The sequence below is a fragment of the Dermacentor silvarum genome, chromosome 7 (assembly GCF_013339745.2).
Source record: "Dermacentor silvarum isolate Dsil-2018 chromosome 7, BIME_Dsil_1.4, whole genome shotgun sequence".
NCBI classification, from domain to species: domain Eukaryota; kingdom Metazoa; phylum Arthropoda; class Arachnida; order Ixodida; family Ixodidae; genus Dermacentor; species Dermacentor silvarum.
In genome coordinates, this window is record NC_051160.1 from 131,116,856 (window position 1) to 131,125,819 (window position 8,964).

The 8,964-nt window shown below is 49.3% G+C and overlaps 1 non-coding gene across 1 annotated transcript; it reads left to right on the forward strand.

The window, feature by feature from the left end:
* The first annotated feature begins 812 nt into the window (after positions 1–812).
* On the forward strand, positions 813–884 carry Trnap-agg (transfer RNA proline (anticodon AGG)). Its single transcript has one exon. It is a non-coding gene; the product is annotated as a tRNA-Pro (tRNA).
* Positions 885–8,964: the final 8,080 nt, after the last annotated feature.

The following is an 8,964-nucleotide window of genomic DNA, read 5'->3' on the forward strand; positions in this document are numbered from 1 at the left end:
AGTACGGCTGAGTAGACTTCTCCCGGGATTTGTTGTTTCGTTGGCTCAGAACATGCCGGGAACCGTGACTGGGTGCCTGCGTGAAGTGGTGCTGGCGTATAGGATGTTGAATGTGCGTTTTTCGCAGCAGTATCTGTCCACCGTTACAAAAAAAAATTGTACAGAGATCTTGTGGAAACGATGCTACCTGTACCTTTGTATCGTTCGCCGCCACACGTGGAGGCCCCGGACTGGACGTTCTAGAAAGAGTCAGGAAAATGCCAGTACGGCCATCAACTAAGTCTTTCTTTTTCAAATTACATACAAACACACTTCCCGTTAAGACCTGGCTTCATAGCAAGGGTATTTTCATCCCCTGGACAACCGACTGCATTTTATGAAAAAACCTGAAACAATAGAACATGTTTTCCTAGATTGCTGGGACCCGATCTTTCACTGGGACTTTCTGCAGATAACGCTGAAGAAACAGTTACCTCTGGACCCGTATGGCATACGCTTCTTGCCAATAGATACCTCAGAGGTACCGTATGACCTCATTATGGTCCTGGGCCTCCACGCGATGTGGAAAACTCGCATGCAATTTGAACATGCAGACATCGTTGTGATACCGGTACGAGAACACTTCATTGAGAGTGTTGTTTACGTGAGAGACGCGTACAAAGTACTGCCTGATCCACCACAACCGATGTCTGTACTGGATGAACTGGTGTCACTGAAAATATTTTAGTGCTGTGCTAGCCAATTGTGGCTGGCACGTTTTATCCTTTGTAACCCTTGAGTTTGTACGTCGAAGACGGCAATAAAGAAAAAAAGGCTCGTTGGTCTAGGGGTATGCTTCTCGCTTAGGGTGCGAGAGGTCCCGGGTTCAAATCCCGGACGAGCCCGTTTCTGTTTTTCTTTTTTTTTGGCACAGATAACGGCACTGCACCGTGGTGAGCGCTCTCTTAGATCCAAGTTTCTGTTCCACCAGCCTCGACGACAGGTTTCATAACAAGCGTCACGCGCGCTTCTTTCTTTGTTGTTGCAGCACGGCACTGAAAACGGTGATCAGGTGCGTTGCTTTCTCACACATAAGCAACGGTGGCTCGTTGGTCTGGCATTCCTCTTCCGGCCGTCGAAGCGAACGGACGTGGTTATCATGTGCTCCGATTGGGCGGTGTTTGCGGCTATGAACAGCTGCGGTAACAGGAATACTCCAGCTGAACATGAGGATTACGAGGTCATCCTACCGACTTTTCCCACAGGTCGTACAGTTTTGAATACCATATTTTTACATGCCGACGTGCGTGCAAGGCCTTACCGAGTTGGAGAATTCCGGCATACGTTGGACCATCTGGCACTGCTCCCTGAGGTGATAGCCTTGGGGGCGTACCAAATGAGCCATGTGTGGGCCGTCACCTTCAAGAACGCTGAAGGCGTCAAGAAAGCCCTGGCTATAGGTGAAATGAAAGTGGAAGGTCGCCGCTGTATAGTGGTGGACCCGACGAATCAAAACCTGCGCCTGAAGTTGCATTGGCTGTTGTTCAACGTTCCCGATGAAGATGTACGCGCTGCACTTGCAATGTTCGGGACTGTAACGGACGTCGCGAAAGAAAAGTGGCGAGTGTATGGCATCCAGGAGAAAACCACGACGACGCGGACGGTGAGCATCAAGCTTCATGCAGGCGTCAAGGTTGATGACCTCCCGCACCAGCTTCGTGTCGGTGGGAAATTGGCGTTGCTAATTGCTCCGGGAAGAGCACCAGTGTATTTGCGGTGTCATACCGCGGGGCATATACGGCGCGACTGCCGTGTCCCTCGCTGTGCTCGGTGCCGTCGTTTTGGGCATGACGAGAACTCATGTGTGAAGACATACGCAAGTGTAACAAGCCCAATGGGAAAAACGAACGTCACAGAGCTTGTCATGGACGAAGCTGACGCGGAAGAAGCTGCAGGAATGTCGCTTCAAGTGAATCAAAAGGAGATACGACCCGTAGACACGCCCTCGTATCCACAAGGTAATGGAAAACAAGGAGACTGGTGGATTATAGCAGAGACCGACGTAAGGGACATGCCTGCAAAAAGCAGTGTAGGCACCGAGGACGGCGAACCTTCAACAGAGCCAGCGAGTCAGTGCACGAGTAGCATGGACGTCACGGAAGAAGACAGCAGAGACGCAGTCAGCAAACGAGGACGCGAAGCAGCAACAGACGACTCGGACGGACAAGACGTCGCTGGCGCTGGGGAACCGCCAACGAAAACGGTGGTGTCTGGGCGTTCATCATTGAAGCCAAAGCCCAATATTCCACCAGGCAGAAAAGCGGTGCTGAAACCGCCAACGTAGCTACCGTGAGCTGTGGCACTCAGCGGCTTCTTTGGGACTATGGCAACGCACATGAACGATCGAGAAAGGGTAGTGAGTGGAGCCTTCGGATACGCGACCCAAGCCGAAGCTCGAGGATTGCAGACGTCGGGAACAGGTTGGCCTGTCGCTAATGAGCTGCGGATGTTCTGTTGTGTCTTTGCTCACGAGGTATGCACCATGGCGTACATATCATTTTAATATATGGCGATAAATCCGAGCACAGCACTACGCATTGCGACTATCAATGTTCACGGTTTGAATGCTAGAGAAAAGCACTACCAGCTGAGTCGCCATTTCTTGGAAAACGACTTGGACGTAGTTGCAGTGCAAGAAACAAAAATAAATAGCGAGGAACAAACTGACCGCATGGTGCTGCCTTTCCGAGCTAGGTACACTGTTTGTGTTGCTCACGTTCTCGGCACATCAGGTGGATGTGCTATTTTCGTTAGAAACAGCTTAGGAATAGTTGTTGAGAATGTGTTTGTGTGCCAGAGTGGTAGATTTGTTATAACTGATTTTTCAATCTCCGATTCTGGTTGGCGAATAAGCTGCGTATATGCCCCGAATGCCGAAAATGAACGAGACGTGTTTTTGAACGGCTGAAGCAGTACGTGATGTGCGGGACACAAATAATTGTGCTTGGAGATTTTAATTATGTTTGCTCAGTAGCTGATCGTGTCAAAAATGTTCCAGTAAAAGAAAAGTGCCTTGCGCTTGATCGCATTGGTACAAGAGCATAATTTAGAAGATATAGGACACGTGTTGTCTAATGGTACCCGGCCAGTTTTTACACACTATCAGCGTGCTAGCCACGCGAGGCTGGATAGAATACGTTTCATTGCAGTTAGTAGCAGCATGCCACAATTATGTTGTTAAACATGTGTCATTCAGTGACGATTGTTTGGTGTTAGTCACATTTGGGACGCGCAAAGAGGCTTCACGCTTTAATTGAAAGATGTGGCCATTTAATGAAAGCTGCTGCATATTGAACCGTTCGTTGAGTGCGGAAAGGGAAAAGTTCGAACAGCTATTTGCAAGACACGATGACGTGATAAAGTTGTGGGAGCTTTTTAAGAAGAAAAAGATTTGTGCAATAGAAAAGCTAGTGTAATGAATACGAAGAAGAAAAAAGGTATAAAAGACACAAGAACTGGACTTTATGTACCGAGTAGAGGCAGATAGACCTGGTACGTTCGCCAAGCAGATCAACGAACTTAAGTCAACTGGAGCTTATCGACGAAGATATGTACAGAGGAGCGGTGATCCGAGCAAGGGCGGACAACTAGCTTGGCGAAACGCCCACAAAGCGCGCCTTTGCATACGAAAAGGCTCACGCAAGGCAAACGTAATTCGAAAATAAGTTATTACAATGAAGTCACCGACGAACAAGCTAAAATACAAAGATCGTTCTCGAGCACCATAGCGAACTCATTTCGAAGAAGTACGATGTCCCGAGAATTCGAACGCGAGTTCCTGGCCAACATTGCAAAACTAGATGACGTAGACCGTCAATATCAACAGCCAAAAAGGTTGAAGATGCCATTGAGGATTTAGCTCGGGGGAAGTCTCCTGACCTGATGGGTTGGGAGCTGCTTTCTATAAGGCCTTCAGAAAGATGTGAGCCTCATATTATTTGTGATTTAGTGAGGCATATAGGCGAAATATTCCCCTGTCATTTGGCATCGCTATAGTACTCATTCCCAGCGGAAGACTCAGAAAAATTGCTGTCAGTTGGGTCCTTACCGCCGAATACGCTGACTAACGTGTGATTATAAAATCTTTACTAAGATCTTGGCAAAAGGTTAGAGCGAGTTAAACACGAATTGTAGACACCGATCAGACTGCGGAATCAAAGGAAGATCAATCTACACAAATATTCACATTGCTAGAACCATTCTGGAAGCTTGATGCGTGGGTGAACATGTAGCATTGCTTCAACTTGATCTACAAAAGGCGTTTGATCGTGTATCAACTAAACGTTCTGTTTCGTTCTTCAGTATGTAATGTTGGTTCGGTGCTCTTCGATGGAGTAAAGATGTGCTATGCTAATTGTACCGCTAACCTTATACAATAAGGAAGTAAATGAGAGATTTCGCGTACGCTCATGTGCCCAGGGATGCCTTTTAAGTCCTCTACTATTTTCGTTGTACCTCGAGCCATTCTGCTGAAAGATTCTTTATAACAACACTATTGTAGGTTTTCGTTTACAGTCAACGGAAGTAATGCTGCTTACATACGCGATGATATTGCTTTGTTTTGTAGAGATAAAGAAAGTGTCGCGACCGCGGTAACGGACGCTTAATCGTTTTTGTAAAATACTGGTAGCGTCATAACTTTGATAAGTGTTTAGGGTATGGCATGGAACATGGCAAAAGGACCCACCCATCTTTGTGAATGTAAAGTGGACTGTGCGACGACAAGGTAACTCGGAGTCGCTTGAGCACTGGTGGGAACAGAGCGAGTGTGCTTCCCAAAACCGCGAAATCCATGACTGAGAAGACCTGAAAGCGCAAACCTGCGAGATCTCTCCGGAAATCATTAGTCGGAACTCGTTGCGAAGAAAGATTGGCATCACGTTGAAAGTTCCACTCGAAGGTCGTCGCCTACATACAAGCGCACTGCCAGTCTGCCTAAGCTGAGGGGTAATGGGAGAGTCTGACAAAGTCTGGTATGTCTTAAAATGTATCGCCGATAACGCCTTCAATATAGTGATTCGTAGGAATATACTTAGGTTATGACATTATCACAGAGTGCAAGAGCTTCGAACAGGTGAAAGCCGTCGCATTGCCACTCATTCCATGGCATCCGGAAAGGACGAAACATCGTCATCTGAAACCAACAGATTCTCCTTCGCCGCAGCAGCCTTCAGAAGAGCTCACGAAGATTGTTCGCCGTGAGCTGGAGGCATGCATCCCGTCTCTGAACCCACGTGTCACGATACATTCGCTCCTAGGATAGGATAGAAAAAAACTTTATATGTCCTACGGTTGGCTGTTGGTGCCCGGGTCTAGGCTGCAGGGGTCCATCGCGGAGAAAAATCTTCCGAGATCCTCGGCAATAGCCCTGGCCCGCTGGACGGCCCACTCCTGGTCCTCGGGTGCCTCGCTGAGGAGGCGGCTTGCCATCTCTCAGCGAGGCGCCCGCCTTCAGAGGGTCCTGCTGTTGTCTTCTGCCTTCCTCTTGGTGCTTCTTGCTCATGGCGTTGACATTCCCAAAGCATATGGCCATATCAGCCCGTTCGTCGTGCCCGCACCAGAGCAGCCGGCGATGGCGATGGATTCGCTCCTACGGTTCCCCTGTTCAGGCTATTGTGCGCCAAGAGCTCGCCAGTGTCGGCTGCCACTCAGTTTGCACCGTGGCCAGTTTCTGGCCAACCGAACGTCCTTCACTCTCGCATACCCAAAAGTTCCTCAGGTTCTAGCACATGGCAGACTGGAACACTGGATGACCGACCTACATGCTCATTGTCGCCGCGTTGATCACGTCGCCCCGATGCCTGCCGCAGCCGCTGGTCCACGATGCCTTCTCAAACTGCCCTCTGCAGACTGCAGTTTCGCCATTTCCAGCCGCAAGTTCGAGCCTAACCTGCATGCCACTAACGGTACACCACATGGTGCGTTGTTCACTGCCGACGAGCAGGTCACCAGTCCCCATTAGCCCAGGTCGTCGCCCGTCATCCAAGTCACCCCAGTCTCATCGCCTGGCCCTGTCTTCCGACCCGGGCACGTGCTATGCAAAACTGAAGGATACTGCTCTCGGAGGTGACGCTGCATTGTCGTCGTCACCGCCAAAACTTTTCACCCTCCTGTCTATACGCAATAGTCTATGCACACGTTGACGGTGTATATGATTGATTGCTTGTTGTACTAGAGTCCATATCTCGGTAATGAGCAACCATCTTGTTGCCGCCTGAAGAAAGTCCTTCGCCTGCCCGTGTCGTGTTATCCGGGTCTGCAGATGGGCAACGCCCATTATCCTTGGGGTGCCTGCCTGAAAAACTGTTGCTAGTTTTCAACACTTCCTTTTTATTTGCTGTCCTTGAAAGTTGACCCCGTGACTTCATCATCGGCCTCGACTTTTTGTCGGACCATTCAGCACTGATTAACTGCGCTGGTGGCCTCTTCCAACTCGAGCTGCCTAATCACCGCTCTCCTCGCAATCAGCTGAGCCCCGTTTTCTGCTCTGTAGACTTCGTGCGCCAGGCGCCTCCACGCCGCCATGTATTCTGGGTGTCCCAACTATCATGCACCAAGATTTCAAATACGCAAATACCATATAGCTGGATAGAACCTAAGGTAATGTTGTTGTCGTCGCTTGGAGATAATCAGGTTATTTTTTGCATTCCGCCTAATTACGTAGTTATTCTAATTAATTCAATTCTCCAACATTAAAATTATAAAGAAAGCGTCAATGAGAAAATCATAGAGCAACATGAAAAACTCCCAATGCAGCTTTCTGTTTCTCAAAACGTGCTACAGAAAAGTGTTTTTCCGATTGCGAAAGAAGCCCGCGAATACAGGCAAAGTAACTCGAGTGGCCAGTCGCGCAGCGACGTATACGCTACCGGATACATTGGCACTTCCCGCACCTACGACAGAGGGCGACGTCGCTTCCTCTGGCCAGGCCTGTGCCACTCTGTGGTGACGTTACGCTGAGGCCTGTGACCTCTGCTTGCGGCGAAAGAGGCCATGTGCATAACGTGCGGGCTACCTTCATCCAATCCACGTTCCCATGGAGCCTTTCCTCCGTGTCGGTGCGGACCTTTGTGGCCCCTTCCCCACGTATTTTAACGGAAACAAATGGATAGCCGTCTCAATAGCCTATGCCACGAGCTTTGCTATTACGCGGGCCCTGCACACCAGCTGCGCTGCAGATGTCGCAGACCTTTTACTTCAGGACGCGATTCTTCATCACGGCGCGCCAAGGCATCTGCTAACAGATCATGGCCGCTACTTCCTGTCGAAAGTTCCCGAAGACATACTTCGTTCCTCCTCCACCGAACAATAGCTCACAACAGCATATCACGCACAAACTAATGGACTGACTAACGACTGAATCGCACTCTTGCGGAGATGTTCTCTCCGTACGCTTCAGCATACCATCGTGACAGGCACAACACTTTGCCATACGTACAATTTGTCACATCATGATGTCAACTGTTCATCTACTTTCTACCTTTTGTTTGGTCGCTATCCACTCTGAATTTAGTGCCATACTACGTTCGGTGTAGCAACACACGACGGATATAACCACGACGGCGTTGGTCGGGCCCATATGGCTCGCTAGACTGCCTATAATCGACTACAGCGTCGCAGGCTTCACAAAAGATTCACTACAACAGTAGCCGCCGATGCATTGTGTTCTTTTCCAGAAATGTCATTCTTCTGTGGTCTTCCTAGTCGCCACGTCAGCCTGTCCAAAAAGTTGTCGCAGTTTCACCTTAAAGGGGAAGCATCAATTGCGATAGCAAATTTGTAGAGAGCTATACGGAGTAATGATAGTAGCTTAATCAGCTGTATAAACTTGGACATGCAGCAGCACCGGCAACACGCAGAACTGTTGTCGACGCCGTCGACGTTTTGCCCGCGTTCGCACAAAATGCGTGCGGCGTTGGTGACTGTTGCCGGAGCCTCTGATATAAATAGGCACTTGATAAGTGGTTCTTGAGGGAAAGGGAAAGGTTGGCGCTATCTCGGCACTTGGTGCCGCAGCTAAACGTCGCCTTCCCCCCCCCCCCCCCCGGCCTTTCGCGCGTTGGAAGAGGGCGCGTTTGCTCTACATATATGGTGATTGTAACGTAGGAAAGAGACAGAGACGCCTACTTCTGCAGCCCTTAAGGGAGCACGGCGCAGAACGCGTGTTTGTTCTCCGCCGTGCGTTCACTCCCCGTGAAAGCGCGCGTCCCTCGCGCATTTTCACTCGCACATACAGCGTTCGGCGGCGCGCGGCGACGATTTCATCTCCATTGACGTCATACGGAACCTCACGGCGACGGCGACGCCGACGGCAGAAATCTGCTTTGGAGTGTCCATATAATTCCTATCGCAATAAAAACCGCTGTCACGCTGTACTAGGCCCTACCAGGTATTGCGAAGATTGGTGACTTTTAAATTGTGAGATCACTCCCTGTCGTCATTCCAGTTACGAACTGACATCGTCCACATGTCCCATTTAAAATCATATTACTCATCTAGTTCGCTATGATTCCAACAAGCGTCGAGATGGTGCTCCAGCTCCCGAGCGTTATGTTACGGTGCATTAGGAGGGGACCGTGCGCTCAGGACAGAAACGATGAAGGGGTAGACTGTATACGGGAGCTGTGACCTGTATACCATCTTGAGCGTTTACCACTTACCTTTCAGATGTCAAGCTTTGTATATACGTTTGTGCCTAACGCTCCCTCTTCGTAATAATATCCCCCCTCTTCTTTTTGATTAAATCAATAGCTCCATCTGCTCCTGCCGCTTTTCCTCGCGGCATATCTTGTGAAGCATTTCGAACCTCATCGCTAGTGTGGAGATAACATTAAGTAACAAAGGCCGCGCTGGCAACGGATACCTTTGGCATGTCTACACCTGTGGTGATACTTTTGCTGCGCTTGCTTCATTATAGCGTAAAAA